Raw genomic sequence first — 17,861 nt, forward strand, 5'->3', positions numbered from 1 at the left:
CTTTTAGCACTTAGTATCTCCACCTCCATGGGTATCCCTTCCTGGTATCCCATTGCTTTCCATTCAATGAGCTCTACTGGTGTCACAAGGATCTGGAAACAGATGTGTAATTACCAAGCATAAGTCAGATTACTCCATGGCAGGAAAAGAAATGTTCCAGCCTGGAAACAAAAGAGTTAATATAAACCTAATTTCTCTTACCTAGTTTCCAAAGATGCCAAGCTTCCTATTTAAATTCCCCTGTCATTAATCTAAGAAAGCTCTACTTTGTTCATAATTTACTACACCCTTCTATAAGCATTGTAATATTTGTTCTGGGTACGTATATAAATCATTGTTGCCCTTCTCTACTTTTTTACTTATCTGGTTCTTTCAAGGTCACTAACCTACCTTATAGCTTTCATCTGGTTTAAATATTCTGCTATTACCTTTTACACCCTGCTTCCTAGTTCATGCCCATTTAGGTATCTGCAGCTGCATCTTTTCAAGTAGCTATTGATCCATGTCTCCTTTCTAAAGGTTACTAACTTCATCAGCAGTAATGATACAAATTACATCCGTTAGGGTTCACTCGTACCTTTTTGCTGGTTGGAAAGGGGTTTCTGATTTTGTTGTTACTGACCATATTTTTCTGCCTAGGATATCTAAAACAAATTCTGCCAATGATATTCAGTAAAATATCCCCATTTTGACACATGTAGGCTTTCAGCACTCGGGTCATGCAGGGAGGCTAATCAATCCCTACTGACGTCCAAGAGCCTGAAATGTAGCTGGGTAAGGCCCCAATCCAGCAAAGCACTTAAGGATATCCTTATGTAAACATATGATCAGTCCCCTTTTCAGTGTGATTTGGAGAGAAGTACATTTCAGTGTAAAGCATCTCAGAGGATGCTGCTGCTTGGGAAGGCTGCACAAGACCAGGCTGTACCAGTCAGAAATGCAAGCTCAGTACAAGGTGTCTGGTATTCTTGTGCTGGGCGAAGTATAATAACTCTCTTCAAGTGTATTGCTTGTGGGGATGTCCCCATTCTTTGGTGGAGGTTATTGGGGTGCTCCTGCTTCAGGATCATAGTGTGCATTTCTGAATGTAAGCCCTTATCCTCTGCAGAGGTGGTGAGCTCTTAGGATAATTGAGTTTTGTTCGCTAACTGTTTAAGAGCCAAAGAAATAATTCAGGAGTGGGCAGAGTAATAGCCTGGGTCCTGCAGGACCTGACAGCTTTGTTCACTGTGTGATGACTGGAGAGATCATCTCATCTTCTGGCTTCATTGGTTCCTTGAGCCAAGTGTGTTACTGCCATGTCATTGCCATCCTATGTCAAAAAGCACAGGTGAAGTATTTTGCTGCAGCTGTCTGCCAAGGAGTAAGTCTGGGATGGTTATCACCATGGTCTAGAAGAGAATAGGGCTAGGAGGGACCTCAGGAGGTCGTTTCATTCCCATGCAAACCACTCCAGACACGTTTGTCTGATGTGTTTCTTTAACCGCGCCAGCAGTGGAGATCCCCCAGGCTCCCCAGGTGATCTTCTCTGGTGCCTAATAACCCTTGCAGCAGGAAAGTTATTCTAGTGCTGAATTTAGCTCTCCCTTGCCACACTTAAACCCATTACTTTTTGTGCTCTCCCCATGGATGTGGATAACAATTTATTGCCTTCCTCTTTGCATAAGCCTTTTACATAATTGAAGACTGTTATCATGTCTCCTCTCTGTCTTCTCTACTCTAGACTAAATAGCACAGATAGGAGGATGAAAGCTGGAATGGGGTGTCAGGGAGGAGTTAGAGAAGGAAATCAGAGAAAGATTAATCCTGCTTCCTGTCCCTACAGAAATGGACTTTTCCTTCTCAAGGATGGGGGCTGTGGGAGGGGGGCACGTGCTTCTCAGTGCTCGTAATTCACTAACACAGCTCTGTGTATCTGATTGATGGGTTGCTGCCTCGCAGCCTAAGGAAGAGGGACTTGTGCTGACCCTATGCTGAGCTGTGACACTCCAGTCCAGCCTTGTGTGCTTGTGAAGTAAAGCTTTAATTTCTTACATTGATGAGGAGCGTATCCAACTCCCCTGTCAGCTCCTGCGAGATGTATCTGGTTGAACTTCTGTGTAGCATGAAAGCTGTTTCTAGGTCCCGTGTGTGTGTGTTATACAGTTAGATAAAAAGACAGTATAACACCGTGACCCTGCAGCAGCATCCAGGCAGCCCACCGCCAGCCCTGCCATGGAGTAGGAGCCTCTTCCCTGGTGACAAAAGGGAGTTTCTGTTGGGAGCATTGCCTTTACTGCAGCGGCATCCTTCCTACCCGTGCGCGGGATGGAGAGCCACCCGCCACACACGCTGCCGACACGTGTTTCACAAGTCGATCGCTGTTCATAAAACCAACATGTGGAACAGGCAAACAGCATCTAATCCAAAATGCCCCGGGGCATATTATGTCAACGTCACATACATTAAGAAAGTACAGCGAGCGCTCGGGGTGACTTCTCGTGTTCGTAGCCCTTTTCCATTATTCACGTCTGCTGTCGGAGCTGCAGCACGTACGCAGCCGTTGCATTGTGGTTGTCATAACCTGGAGGAAACAAAAAATAGCTCCCAGCCTGGAAACTTCCAAATCACAAGGTGGGGGATAACATAAGGAAAAAATGGTTCTTTACCATTTAATGTTCCCCGACAGCTTTCAGTGACAAATTTTGCCTTGCTCTACGTGCTCCAAGAACAGCACATAAGGTGGAGCTGTTTTCTCTAGACTCCCGGAGACACAGGATCACAGGTTTATTTACATTAGAATAGGCCTTGAAGAAAACAAAATATTAGAAGCTGTTTGGGACAGCAAGGAGGTCCTTTGCATTGCAAGTGCATTACGGACTAGCTCCAGCACCCCCCAGCTTCTTTCTGGCTCCCCCACTTGCTCATCACTCAGATATTAGACTTTCTAGTTTGATTTATTGATAAATTGCAATCTGATTGATTTTTTTTTTTTTTCCCTTAAACTCTCCTTTCCTCCCCTTCCTCCCCAGAGTGACTTTGAAGATGACATTTGTATTTCTGAACTAAAACCGCATTTGCCCAACATTGTGAAGAGTGGAGGCAGGGGCAGAAGAGAGAGAAACCCTTTTGTTCTCCTCCTCTTAGTTTCCCCCTGTACTGGGGACTTTTGAATGTTCCCTAAGCAGTCACGATTATGGAACGTCCAAGAATTGTGATGCTCCACGGAAGGGAGAGCTGAGTCCTCTTTCCCTGATTTCCTATAATGGAAAAAGATTGTTCTGTGCAAATGGAGCTTAAAGTATCTTACTGAGTTTGCTGAGACCTGTCCTATTTTTTTACAGAAGGGGTGCAAGGAGCATCCTGGCAACACAGCAGGGAGAAAGCTCTTGGGATTCAGCTGGAGTGAGATGGGAGGATGTGGCAGCAACATGCTCACTATGAGGCATAATGCACCTTCCCAGGCATGAACGGGGACCAAACAGGACGTGTTGGGTAAAAATACAGTTGTTTTTTTTCATTGGAGTCAATCAGCAGGGAAAACATGCTGTTTTTCTCAGGGGAGTTTCAATTATTCTGAAGACAGTTTTCCAGTTGGCCCTAAGTGTATCTGTGATCCAAACATAAAACTCCCCATCAGTTCTGTTGCACACCTTCCCAAAAAGAAAATTCCAGCATCTGTACTTTTGGTAGTGTTTGCTTTAAGACCATACACTTTTTATTAAGAAAAAGCTTTGGGTTTGCTTTTTAGCCAATTGAAATGAGTAATGAAAATGTTATTTGCATAGAACAAAGGAAATAGTTTCTTTTAAATTATCTCATCTTACTAATTGATTACAACAGGACTACTTGGATGTGTGCAGTGAACAGCATCTGGTCCCTCTGCTCCGAGCAGGGCTTCAGCCACGCTGGTATAAACCATCCCATAGGAGAAAACAAGAATAAAAGCTGTCAGGTATTTCAGGCTGTCTGTCCCATGGAGCCAGCTCAGTGTCCACAAGGAAATCATTTGGGTGTCTGAAAAGAGCATGGCTTAAACATAGAAGTTTCTGTGGAAGATGAAACACTAGAGAATACTGATAATTAAAAACATAGTCTGGAAATTTTAAAAAAAGAAAAATCTAGAGAGAACTCCTTCAAGGAATAGGCATTTTCTGTTGTTCAGTGCAGACATCACTGATAGCCTGCTATTATAATATGGAAAGTACTTGCTATCAACATAAACTAATAATGTAAATCCATAGTATGTCTAAATTTAAATCAGAAAGGGAAACAATTAATATAAAGGATTACAGTATTACAGTACAATTCCCTTGAGGTGCAAAAAACCTCATATTTGAAAATGACTTGAATATAATAATCTTCAAATATTCATGGCTGAAAATGTTTCCTAAATGCTGTTTCCAAATATGTCCTGAGCTGATTTCAAAACCATGGCAAATAATGTTGTTTCACATAAACACAGAAGAAAATGTAACATTGACAGAAATGAAAGAGTGAAAAATTGTCTAGGTCTGTGTGTTAAGAAAAAGAGAGAAAAGGCTTTAACAGGAGCTTGGAGAAGCAATGTCATTCCCAGCTCACCAACCCATCCGTGCAGTTCGCGTGCTTGTGATCTATTCCCCTTCAGTTCTGGCAGCCACTCCCACTGCTGCCTACTGCCAAGAAGTAGGTCAGAAACCTATTTTTGTCTTAATTCTTCTGTGGCCCCACCGTAGTCCCTACCTCTGCGTGGGGATGGGAGAACCTCTGCCCAGTGTCGGGCTGAGCGGGGTGACCTGTCCCCAGCTCCCTCTATGGTCAGTGGCAAAAGAGAAAAATGTCTCCAGCAGCAGGGATTACCCCTGGGGTGCCCATCTCCCTCTGCTCGCTGGAGAGGGATTTTAAGGCAATTAGGGACTTAGTCTGTGGTTAAGTGGCCAAATATAACAGGGTGAATCTGAGCCAAAGCACACGTAATGTGCCAGCCCCATCCAATAAACCTGTACCCAAGCAGTGCAGAAGGTTTTGTGCTAACTCAGCTTTCAGCAATCTGAGTTAGAAAGTGGTGCTGCAAACACTTGTGTTGATTTGGCTGAGGTGGGGATGAATGGGGACATAAGGCAGAAGGAGGGAGCTGGGGACCAAGCAGAAGGATTTGTGCTGTGACTGCACAGTTTGGTGCTCCCGGGCTGAGAGCTGCCTGTTTCTCCTGCTGACCCCCAGGGCTAGTGATTTTATCACCTCTGCTAGCATCCTTCTTTCCTCCCTAGTTACCAGCTACCCTTTTCACTCCCCCACCCCCCTCCCCCAAATTGTCCAACCGATTAACACAATTCAGTTAAATTCAGCAATTGTTTTCAACTTGTTCTTACCTTTGAAGTTAGCTAGAAGACATGCTGCTCTGATTTTCCCACTGTATCATCTGGAAATACATAAAAAAATAATAATTAAAAAAATTAACCCGAAGATACTATATCTCCTTATGGAGTTCCCTTATTTGTATTTCTTTGTCATGAGTGCCAAAATCCTCTTCTCGCTGCCTCACCTCTCTCCTGTCAATGCAAAGCAAAGGCTGGCGGGGACGGTGGTTTTGCCATCTCGGAGCCCTGCGACCTTTGGGAGGACAAGTGATCCATTTCCCTGTGGGAGACTTTGCTTTCTGCCACTAGTCAAGAAAATACTGTCCCCAAGTGAATAGTTTGACGAGTGGCAAAGCCAACCAATGCTCCCACCTAAGGGCACGGCACTGTCCTAACGCTCCGCTTTACCATTTTTCACCATTGAGGTAAGTTGTAGGAGATGCCAAGCAAGAACATTAATTGTAATGTGGACCTCTAATTAGGTTTTCCTAAAATATCTGCAGTTTTCACTCAGAGGCTGTGCTACTTTGGCTGAGGGAACTGCAATCTCTGTGACATTAAAACAAACTGCAAAGCGGTTGCCTCATCATTCTGCTTCTAGCAGGTCTTGAGTCCAGCTTTTCAGACCAATTTTTCCCTTTTCACAGCACATCTGTCAAGATTCCCACTCTGGAAAAAAAGATCAGAGCAAATGAGGACTGAGGAAAACAAAAGCTGACCCAAACCTTTGACCTAAACTTAACATAAAACCAAATGAAACCTTAGAGGTTTGTAAATGTTCATGAGACACTTCCACCTCCTGGTCCCCTCTCCTTTATCTTTAGTTTCTTTATACTTCTACGCTTACTGTTTCTAACTGAAAGTCTAATTTAAAGCCCCACTAAATTAATGGAAAGACTTTCACCGATTTTAGCAGCTTTTGATTCAGCCTCCCAAAGAAAGGAAATGAAAGTGTCTTTAAACTTAAGAGAAAACAAAACCTGAAAAGAGATGAGGAAAATCAGAGGCCAAATGCAATTTTCCAGCTAGCAGCACATGTTCTTCATCTGAACCACACCCATAAAATTGATATTGATAATGTTAAGCTAGAAAAAAATTACTGTACAGAAAGAGAGAACTGCTAAGCTAGTGGTGAGCTGCTTTGATAAGCTATAATGTCTATTTGCAACAGCTGGAAATTTTGCCACTTTTTACTGTCAGCTTGTGCTGTAGAAGAATACCACTACTAATCAGCTGGCATTTATGACCTGAAGTTTCAATTTGTATGTGTGAAATTAAGTCTTTTTCTTTGTACCAAAAATGCAAGAAAAATGTCAGTCGTGTGCAAAATTTATTAGGGAAATAACTCTCTGATACTGATACAAGTTTTAACTTTCTAGGTGACTTTTTTCAGAAAGGGGCAAAAATGTGGTGGTTTATAGGGCTTAATAACACCTGAGCTTCCCTGGATGATGCATTAGATGGTCAGAATAAGATTCATGGATGAAGGATTTGAGGAAGGCTGGTAAAACCAGCTCAAGCAGAAATTAAGACGTGGATTTTCTTGGGTGGCTGTTGTTATGCTGTCATTTGTCAGCGACAGTTCCAATGGATTAGTGTTGCCAGGTCAGAGCTTGGTCTCCTCTGAAGTATTGAGCTGCCTTGAGCTCCTATTTCGCACATACAAATTGAGTGTTTCGTGTGTGCAGACTGGTCTACCTGCATATTTTACTTGGGAATACATGCACAGCTTATCTAGAGAATTATTTCCTAATGTTTGTGCAACAGACAGTTTTGATTTTCACAGTCACTGGGTAGACACACACAGAACAGTGTCTGCCCTGAAGATTCTTACTCGGTCTTAATGGAAAACACAGATGTGGGAAATGGTCCTAGGAAGACGCTGGTAATAAGCAGCTACTGCTCATTCATGATGTTGCTGTACATGAGCATTATTATGTCAATTATATGCATATTTTACACAGTATGGGGGTGTTTTTTTGTTATTTTCTCTCTCTCTTCATTTGTCCCGACTGTGTCTTTTTTTCCCTTTCCTACTAGATTTTCTAAACATTGTTCATCTTCTAAGGAAAATACAGACCTTGACCCAAAGGTGCTGGCTGAGGTCTGTGGACCATCCATTGCAGAGTGGTGGTGGTGGAGGGAATCCTCTGGATAGAGATGTCAGGGACAGAAGAAATAATCCTATTTGCTTTTTTCAGCCCAAGTTAAAAAGGGAAAATCCTGTGTGGTGGCCCAGTGACAACCTATTTTCACTGTTAAAACTTAGAAATCTTGTCTTTTTCTCCCCACTCATCTGGGATCCACTTTTTCATTGGCTGAAATGGCTCTGCTGTTGCATTTTTTTGGTAGATGTTTGATCTATCTGTTTCTAGAAAACAAACAGGGCATGAATTACTGGAAATAAGGCAAAATGTACCAGACACAGACTCAGCGCGTTCTCTGTAGCTCATATTCTCTGAAGACTTATTCGTTCCTTTTCTCCTTTTAAATATTTCCGCTCTTCTTTCTGGCCTGATCTTGTTATTTGCTTCATTGGCCATTTGTTATCCAGCTCTTGGCGAAATATCAGGGAAATCTTCCTGACTCTGAACTGGGCAGAGCTTTCTTAAGGGAAAAACAGCAGCTTCTTTGCTTGTGAAAGCTGAAAATGAGACAAACCCAAATATTGCCTTTGCTGAGACAAAGTTTGTGAGGACTGCAATGTGCTTTGTTGGACGCAGTTGTGTAGTTGATGAATCTTGTCCGGTTGGGCTTTTCTTTGTTTTTTAAAGAGTTTAGGGTGTCATTTCTCCCCGTAAAACTTGCTTTACTGGTGGTCAGGTAGGTAGCGATGGCGGGATGGACTGAGCTGCAGTTTGGTGGGAGCTGAGCTCCACATGTGTGGCTCCAAGGAGGTCGTGGGTCTTCTCATCCAGGGGTGGAGATGTCTTTCTGGCTACATGCAGCCCAGACAGTCATTAAAATGAGCAAACTCTGTGCTTTCATCTCTCCTGAGCCCACAGCTTCCTCAGCCCAGATGAAACGGGTTTGGACCCAGTCTGGGCCTCAATAAACTTTTCGCTTTTGTGGTTTCACCAAAGGTTTGACTTTGCTCTGAGATTATCCTGACATTCAGCTGCTTCGAGGCTGTTGGGTTCCTCTCTGTCCCCTCGCCAGCTGAAAGTTTACAGCTGAGCTGTGCAAGCGTGTCCTAACTTCAGAGCAAACTCAAGAAAAGGCAGCTCCAGCTGCAGCTCACAGCCTGCCAGAGAGACTCCCCTGGCAGGTCTCCGACAAGCCTGTTACGACAAGTTCACCCCAACCAGCAATTCTGGCAAATGTGAGAATTTGCATGAAGTTCATGCTAGTTCAACACTAGCTCATGTTGCCAGCAATTCAGTAGTTCCTTCTAACTTGCTTGAATCTCAGTTGAAAGATCTGAGCACACTTGACATGCAGTCTGAGAAAGTCATGAAGGTGGGCAAGTGTTTAGTTTTCGCAAATATCACGGTGCAAGCGTATTTTATAATGCCTTCTGAAAGGACTGAAGACTTAAAGTCCCAATACATAGTTTTCATCTCTGCAAGATGTAATAGCATCCAGATTAGCTTCCAAAACAGCATAGGACATAGAAAAAGTAGGTTTAAATAATAATTTTCATTTTCACTCACTGATTCAGTGAGGTCTTACACCAATTGCATAAAACTGAATATTTGTATAGCCTTTTTTTAAAATAGTTTCTACTGCCTTGACTGTATTTATTAAAACACAGCCTGTTGAAAAGCAATTTCTCCCCCCTAAAGCACTCTGTGCGTTATAACCTCTGTGATACCTTCAGCTGCTACAGAGATGTTACAGAGCTGAGGAAGTTCATGCTAAATAGATTTTGTATTATGTTCCTTAAGTTTGTCAAAAGAGTCTATTTGCTCAGAAAAAAAATAGTAATGTTGGTTACATTTTGGAGAAGAGTTTGCTGAAAAACGTCTCATTTGATTTACTTTTTAATCTGGAAATTAAGCCAAATTTCAGTTGGTATATAATTAATAGTATTACGCAGATATTACCAAGGTAGATAACATTTTCCCTCCTCTCCTTATTTATTATGGGGAAACAAGGATTAAACTGTTGTCTCACCCCTGGTGTTGGGTGAATCCTGTGCACTCTGGGCTGAGGCTAATGATCCAACTTCAATGCTTGACTAGATCCTGGAGCAAGGCAGTGTCTTCCACAGCTCTCCACGGATTTCTGCGGTGCAGAAGGCAGCACCATATCCAACGACTTCATCAGGTACCTGTTCACACGTGGCCTAGAGATGCACCCCCAGCTGCTGGAGCCAGGAGCATTTCCACCCTGCTGGAAAGGGCTTTCCAAAGAGGAAGAGAAACTCCTCTTGGTGCTACGCAGAGCAGACAGTGGCTTTGTGGGGATGTCTGTGGGAAGGGACACCCATGGGAAGAGGTGGCTCCTGCCCAGCCCTGGGAATGGGAGGCATGTCCGCAGTGGGAGGCAGCACTCACGGGGTTCTCGGCTCTCACCATTGAGCATTGTTCTGAACAAACATAGATGTTGTATATGAATGTAAAGCTTAATTTTGTGGTTTTTACACCCACCGCATTTCTTGGAGTTGACTTTTTCTGGAACTTTGGGGGTTTTTATCTCTAGGCTCTTGTTTCTTTTTTTTTTTTTCTTTTTCTTTTTTTCTTTTCCTTGTTCATGTTATAAAAAGCTAACAGCCCATGCTTTTTCGTATACATATTAAAATAGCATGCAATTAAATTGACTTATGCTTTAGTGAAAGCAGCCATGTAATGCTGTCCTCTACTCAAAGGTGTACAAACCTGGAGGGCTGTGGGGACACATGTTCGGTCGGTATAACACGGCACAGCTGCACCATGACATTGCTTGGGTGGATGCTAAGAAACCTGGAGCAATTCCCTGGGGAAATGTGGGGTTGGGAAAAAAGAAGAAATGCCTGCTGCACCCACTGTTCCACTTGGTGCCCAACAGTGAGAACAAAGTGCCTTGTTTTTCAGAAATGTCTTGGACCAGCTGTGACTGAACAGCACATAGGCTGTTGCTTGTTCCTGGCAGTACCTAAAATGTGCAGGGCATTTTCCAGGTGGAAGAATATTAAGGTTAAAAAGACACAGAAGACAGAGGGAGGGTATTCAAGGCAGCAGGTATATTTCATTCTAAAACTTCAGCCCTTTGTGATGACTTCATAGTTTAAAAGAAAAACATTTTACTTCTCCCTTAGGAATACTGAAAAGCTCTTCGCTCCTACTGCTCTGTGGCAGAAGATACCCCATTAAGCTTTGTGCAAGGCTTTGACATGAGGTATGTAGTACTCGCATCTGAAAATCAGATTATTATTTCCTCTGAAGATGGAACGAAGATGGGACAGTCACCCTTTTTCCAGGAATTTCCAGCCAGCCAGAATAATTATGTCTCTTAATTCATTGGCAAGCAGGCTGTAGCGCAGGTCATTGGGTCCCCTTGTCAGGCACGGGATGATGGGTGTGTGGATATGGCAGGATTGTTGTCACTTCTTGCTCTACCACATGGCTTTAGCAGACATCATGAGTCAAAACCCTGAAGGGTCTCTTCAAACCCCCGTGCACCCTGACCTATCATGGTCCTTTTCTCAAAGCTGTTCCTTTACCCTTTACCAGCCAGAATGGTTGAGTTTGGCACATGAAGCAACAAAATCTAACAGAGCCAACTTGAAGAAACTGGTAGTAGCCCCAAACAGGTGTTGATGGACTTTCCCCATTGATTGAAAGTTTCTAGTCTAGTTTCAAGGACGCTTCAATTTTCAAATTCCTTTTCCATTGGACATGTACGTGTGAAGTCAGGTAGCAGAGATAAAGGCTGGCACAAGAACATATGCCTCACTGTCTGATTGCTATTGTATACCATAATTATAGTAGCATACACTTTGGACTGACAGCATTTTTCAGCAACTTTAGAAACATTAATCTCATATCAGCTATTTGTGTTGAATATTGCCTTCTTCAGCAGGTGATGTGAGCCAATATTATCCTACTTTTATAGACAGCAAAACAGACAGAGAAAGCAAGATTAAGTGACTCACCTAAGGTCAACCAATATGTCCAAGAAAAAACCTAGTTGAGCTTGGGGATTATTCCCTCCCAGTGATCAAGAAATGTGTGCAATATTTCTGAGAAACTAATGTTTGTCCACATATGATAAATTAGAAGTGATATGAGCTTATAGGGTTATTAATTCACCAGTATGAGGGATATTTTCATTGCACAGTATTGCAATAGCCAGCAGGACGTGGTGCTTACAGACAGCAATGGCCAGATCCTGCAAAATGTCACCATGTTCCTGCTTGTGCAAGTCCCATGGACTTCAGTTTCTTAAAAGACAGCTGGAACTTCAGCAGGTGATTCATAAAAGTCTGGAGTTGTGATGAGCTTGTGGTTTGGTAAAAATGGCCGAAGTTTTAACTCTTTTAACCCTTCTTCTCGCTATTGGCCATTTGTCATTCCACTAGCTAAAAGGGATTAATACTGATGGAACTGTTTCCCAAATATGAGGATAGGCTACACGATGGGGAAGAGAAGTTGTGTGTCCATGTGACTTCTACAACAAGTCTCAAGGTTATAGCATCTCTGAAATTGAACACTGACAGTATAGTAATTTTAGGAAAATAACTATCCCTTAGTTGAGTAAATTTCAGGAAAAAATATGTCTACTTTGAAAAATTGGATAATAATAGGGCTAATGTATTTGTACATGGGGGAAAGGAGAACCCAGGTCTTTTGTTCCTGGACTTTCTTCTCTTACGTTGCATAATGAATGCCATTCAAGAAAGAAACCTCTGCAGAATATGTCTAATTGCTAACTAATTATGTTTCAAGAAAAATGAGCAGGGTCCCAGATTTCAGTTCGCTTGGATGTTTAAAGGCAAATCATGAGTTACATAATAAAACAACAGAATCATTAAACATTGATTTACATGTTTATTTTGCTATAAGAAATGAAATTTTTATTGGCACAGAATTAAACAGAGGTTTATGTGCTTGTATTCCCCATTGCCTTTTATACTCTAGTAATATAGCGATATTTATAAATCACACCAGAGTTTTCAGATTTCCTCAGGAGTGACCTAGGCAAGAAACCCTTAACAACTTTCTGAAACACAATTAAGCTGTAATATCCTAATGACTAATTTATAGTTAGTTTGGTTGCTACAAGGATACATTTAAAGAAGCTGAAGTACATGATGAGGATAAGGTAAAATATGGGTTTAGTGTCATGTAGTTATTCCACTAGAAAGATTTATTCTATGTTTCATTACTTCATTGAATGTGGCAAACCAGTCTGTTCCTTGAGAGAGAGGAAACTGTATAACAGAATCATGGAATGGTTCGGGTTGGAAGGGACCTTAGAGATCATTTAGTTCCAACCCCCCTGCCATGGACAGGAACGTCTTCCACTAGACCAGGTTGCTCAAAGCTCCGTCCAACCTGGCCTTGGGTGCAATCTGTATAATGAAATGTGAAAATACTAGGCCTTCAACCAAGCCAAACAGGAAAAACACTATATATTAAATGAAACTTCTATTTAGATATTGAAGGACTCTGTTGCCCTTGCAGTCCAGATACATTTGTGCATGTGTATGAACATTCATACAGGAGCATGCACACACATATACTCTCTCTATATGCATTTGTATGTATAAATGTACATGTGCTCACTCACACATGTGGTCTCCACTTTAGGACAGGCTTAATAGTAAAATATCGTTAAGGCTGGGGCAGACGTTATCCAGCACAATTTGAACTATGTTTCTGTAATGCCCAGCATCCCTGAAGCCCATTTTCATCCCACTGCAGTTTTTGAACTTCCTGCAAGGCTCATTATGCCAAATTGAGATTGATGACAAAGTGCAACATTTTGAAATTATTAAAGGTATTTGTTTTTTCTTTAATTTCTTTTACCACAGAATGAAAAGGATGAAAAACGATGCTTTTTTTCCTCAGTAATTGTAGGTCTGACTTCTCAAATCTCATGTGGGGAGAAAACTTCCTCTGAACTCTGTGTATTTTGGGACCCACCTCATAAGCATCTTGCTTTATCCCTTTCTATCATCATCATCATCACCTCTTGTTTGAGATGTGGATTTTCATTCTGTCCTTGCTAGTTAAGACTAGTGAGTCATTTCAGGTGGGAGTTAAGCTAAAATATTTCTTGGTGTATGACTTTTCATGCCACCTATCTTCAGGTAAGGGGCTTTCTATTGCTGTTGAACCTTCTAGGATATCAAGTTTCTGTAGGTGACCTTCTTCAGGACTTCTTGCCCTTACTGACCTCTTTTCTGTCTACACCCAGGAGGCTGACCCATGACTGAATCATGAGGGACCAAACCTCCCAGGATCACCCTCTGTCCAGCCACTCTGCGTGGTGGCGTCTTGACATCATCCATGATCCTGATTCAGCAGGTGCCCTCCCAGTACTGCCGGGTGCCCTCCCAGTATCACCAGTACAGCCACCATGATGAACACATAATGACCACAGCAAGTATTCAGCCAGTGGCAGCCTGAACCGATGCACTCGCTGATTATAATAATATGCAAGAGAAATACGTCTGAGCTAAACTCATTGCACGCATCCATTACATGAGGGAAGAATCAATACTTCTGTAAATCCACCAGGGAATTTATTCATCTCACCCTCCAGCAACGGTGAATTACGTTGGTAACTGGCACAATTCAGAAGCATATACAGCCATAATAAGAAAATACCGTGGTTTCCCTTAAAGTAATATAGTGGTTATTGCTGATAGTTACTGCCTTTGTGAAGTATTAACATGTGGTTGTAGTGCACCCATGTAGCAAAATTACAGGGGCCTGTAGAACGTTACTTGGCAACACTTGCTAATGTTGAGGTGGTAACGAAGAAATGGAGTAAAAGAAATACAGAGTATATTGGAGTCATAAAATAAACTGTGGTGTGACTTGAGGAAGTTGTTCTGAAGATTAAGATGATGTCTATTTCTGGTTTTGCCATTTCAATATTGTAGAACAACTTAAGAGCTGATTTGAGGCAATACATTTGAAATATCTAAGTAACAGAAACTGCCTGGGAAAAGCATCTGAATTGCTGGGCTTTTGAAGATCATCTCCCTGTCATTCCAAACCCACCCTGAAGCACTAGCTGGCCAATTAAAATAATCTCTCCTTTGGAAAGCCAGCATTTGTTAGAGTTACAAATGAAGGCTTCTTTGTACTGCATCTATTTTCCTCACTCGTTCATTTACATAACTCCCTCCACTGTTAATCAAGTGTCTGTAGGCATATCTCAATAAAAGGGTAAGGCCATAAAGACAGACATTTTTAGTTATAGATGAACCTTCCACATGTTGCAGATCTGTCTCAGACACTTATCTTGGTTTATCTCCACCTGTTTAAATTGGAAAACTCACAAAAATCCATCTCCTGTGAGATTTCCAAGGCTTCTTGATTTCATTTGGGTCAGAACTGCCACAAGAGATGCATTTCTCAAAGTACATCTGAGCTGCTGCCAGGAACATGGAGTGCTGGACTGTGCCACTTAAAAAAAAAAAAAAGTTTTCTTTGAAAAGTCACCAAATTTTATAAGCTTAAAAAAAAAAAAGGCATAGTTCAGTCTTGGGTACGACTAGAAGAGCTGCCCTGATTTATTGGTGTCAAAGTACATTCGGGCTGAACATTATTTTGTAATGGAAAAAATGACAGTGGAAGCACCGCCTATCAGCACTGCTTGGACGGGATGAGGACTGAGCCTTAAACTATAAGAGTCTTTAATACTGGAGAAAAGGAAGGCTGCTGAAAGTGTTGTAACTAGAAGGCCATTTCAGTCTCCCAGATAAAGGTGGCTGTGAAGTCCACCTCAACAACATCTGGGGTTCTGCTGATTAAATAATGGTATTTGCCTGTTCTGCACCTCACCCTGGTCCTGCAAAGCAAATGGGAAGAAGTTTCTCATTTCTGTCCCACCAGGAGTGCTGAGCCATGAATACAGAGTAATGGCTTAGGGAATGTTTCACAGGAGAAACTTTCTGTGTGCAGGAATTTAATAAAAAAATAATATTCTCCAGTTGGTAACATAATTGTTTCCCGCTGTCCTTTAATTTTGCACTTTTTCTTTTTTCCTTGTACATGATAAAGTCATTTTATTTTGACTAAGTTCTTTTCCTTGCACGTTGACTTACCCAAAGCAATGCTTTACCAGAACATTGATACCAGGACATGTGTACCAGGGACTACCCAGAGACAAACAAAAAATCAAATATAAGTAACTGGTGGTGACCAAGAGCCAAGCTTACTGTTAATAAACCAGGGTGTTTCAGTACTTGTCCCACCAAAACAAAAATATTATCTGAGGCATTTTTTAATAGGAGAACCCCTGTGCAAAGAGAGACCTTACTAAGACATACTCGTGCCCTTCCTGAAACCACTGGGTTCATTTTTCCCCAAAACATGGAACAGAGGTGACTTTTGGCTTTAAATCTGCTTTATGACCCATTGAGACTACAGCTGAGGCCTTAAACAAGACAAAATTAGTAGCAAATATAAATTTAATTTAGTGAACTAAAAATGATATGGAAAAATCAACACTGACAGGAAAACTCTGACGTGAAAAATTATACTGGAATTAGCAGAGTCCCCTGCACCTATATACATTTCCTGTAGCAGATGTTCTGCCTGTCCAGCTTTCAGGCAACTACTCTTGATCAAATTGCTCCAGACATTAAAAAAAAGGTGGTCCTCGTTTTGTAACTTTTAGTAGTGTTTATTTTGGGTGAACAAAACTGTCTTCTGTCTTAAGATGCTTAATGATTATTTGAAAGCAACTTGATGAATAGAAGAGCATGTACTCCCACTTGGGGCAAATGTATTTTTGCAGTGGTTCATAATAATTAATCTTTGTCTCGATGGAATGCATTAATTTCTCCTACTGGTGGTGACTGTAGTTTTGGGGTTTTTTCCTAAGTTAGGTGGTTCTGCTCCAGAGGAACATTTGCTGATTAAATTGGACCATGACTGGGTACTCAGGTTATGTCACTATTATGCAAATGATCTTTTAAAGAACACAGAGTAGTTGTTTTTGCAGATATCGTGCACTCCATGTTTAATCATGGACCTTTGTAGCTTGTTATTTCTAGAATTCAGATTACTGCAATTTAAAAGCCTCTCTGTCCTTGCCAGTTCTCAGTGACATAAAATAAACGTGCCTATTATGAAGAAAAAACCACAATACTTGTCAAATTGCACTGAGGGACGGAAAGAAAAAGCAAGCATGCTCTGCCGCAATCTGGGAATGCCGTCTGCAGTACAGCTATAAAGGGAAATGTTATAATTTGCTAATATTTTCCATGTAGCCAGAACTTTATTTTTGAGAGTGCTGTTACCCACAGAGGTACCCATGTGGCAGGGGGTCCCTGTGGAGTGCAGGGTCCCGTGGCATGGATGGGTCACAGACACAGCAAGAGAGGGTTCATACCCCAAAGAATGTACAGTGTCCATAGGCAGCGGGAGGGGGAAGTGGAACACAGCACAGGATGTGATTTATCGCAGTCACCTGCTACTCCTCAGCGGAACCAGCCACCGAACCCCAGGTTTAGCCTCATGTTTGCTTCTCCAGGCCCTGCTGTGGGCTGCCTGACACCCCCAGGGCTGCTTGCAGCTGGTCCCAAGCCCACCCAGAACTGCTGAGCCACAGCAGGGTGCCTGTTGCCATTTTCTTCCTGCTGCTGCCTCCTCCTCCTCCCGGGCACCAGGGATGCAGACAGAGCCGGCGCAGCCTCTGCAACCCTCGACGGGCTGAAGTGCTACAAGTTCCTTTTTTAGTAAAATCGCTTTGTCTTGAAAGTGCTGCGGAGCAATTCCTGCTCGCCCCCGCTGCCCCCCTCCTTGCGCTCGGCGCGGTGGAGGTGCCAGGCTGACGTGCCAGAAATACTCCGGATCCCCAGAGACAGAGCATCCCGGGCCCCACAACCCATACCCCAACCCAGCATCAGTTTACCCAGAAAGAGGAGCCTGTCCTCCCTACCTCATCAGATCCCTCTCTGGTGAGGGCTGGTGGCAGCATTGCTCCTTTATTTATTTTAAGTGTGGCATCTAAGGAATGGACAGAAACCATCAACTTTTTTTTTTTTTTTTTTTTTTTGGCCTGGGATAACAAATAACTTGCATGCAGCTATAAAACACTACACTCAGGGCAGGATTTCACTGGCTGGAGGATGAAAAACTCTGCACAGTGTCAGTAGTTTCTTCCATACCCAGGTTTACCTTTTCCGTGCTGGTCCTGAGCAGCTCACACTGCTGCTGTCACACGGCCAGAGTGCTAGAAAGGAAAATGACACTAAATGGTGATGGGGGCAAGTACCACTATCTGTTGCTGAGTTTGTTGGTGCTCCATCCCCGTTCTGATCTCATCCAATTTCCAAAAAGGCTTTGGCCCTAAGTCTTTGCCAGTATGCCACCACATAAACAAATGATTTACCTGCCCAGATACCTCTTCCAGGTCAGATGACAACCTGAGGTG

The 17,861-nt window shown here is 42.4% G+C and overlaps 1 long non-coding RNA gene across 1 annotated transcript; it reads left to right on the forward strand.

The window, feature by feature from the left end:
* The first annotated feature begins 9,453 nt into the window (after positions 1-9,453).
* Positions 9,454-16,512, forward strand: LOC135993072 (uncharacterized). The gene is made up of 3 exons (XR_010606816.1): positions 9,454-9,590; positions 10,561-10,640; positions 13,665-16,512. It is a non-coding gene; the product is annotated as an uncharacterized LOC135993072 (long non-coding RNA).
* The last annotated feature ends 1,349 nt before the right edge of the window (positions 16,513-17,861 follow it).

The sequence above is a fragment of the Caloenas nicobarica genome, chromosome 11 (assembly GCF_036013445.1).
Source record: "Caloenas nicobarica isolate bCalNic1 chromosome 11, bCalNic1.hap1, whole genome shotgun sequence".
Taxonomy (NCBI): Eukaryota; Metazoa; Chordata; class Aves; order Columbiformes; family Columbidae; genus Caloenas; species Caloenas nicobarica.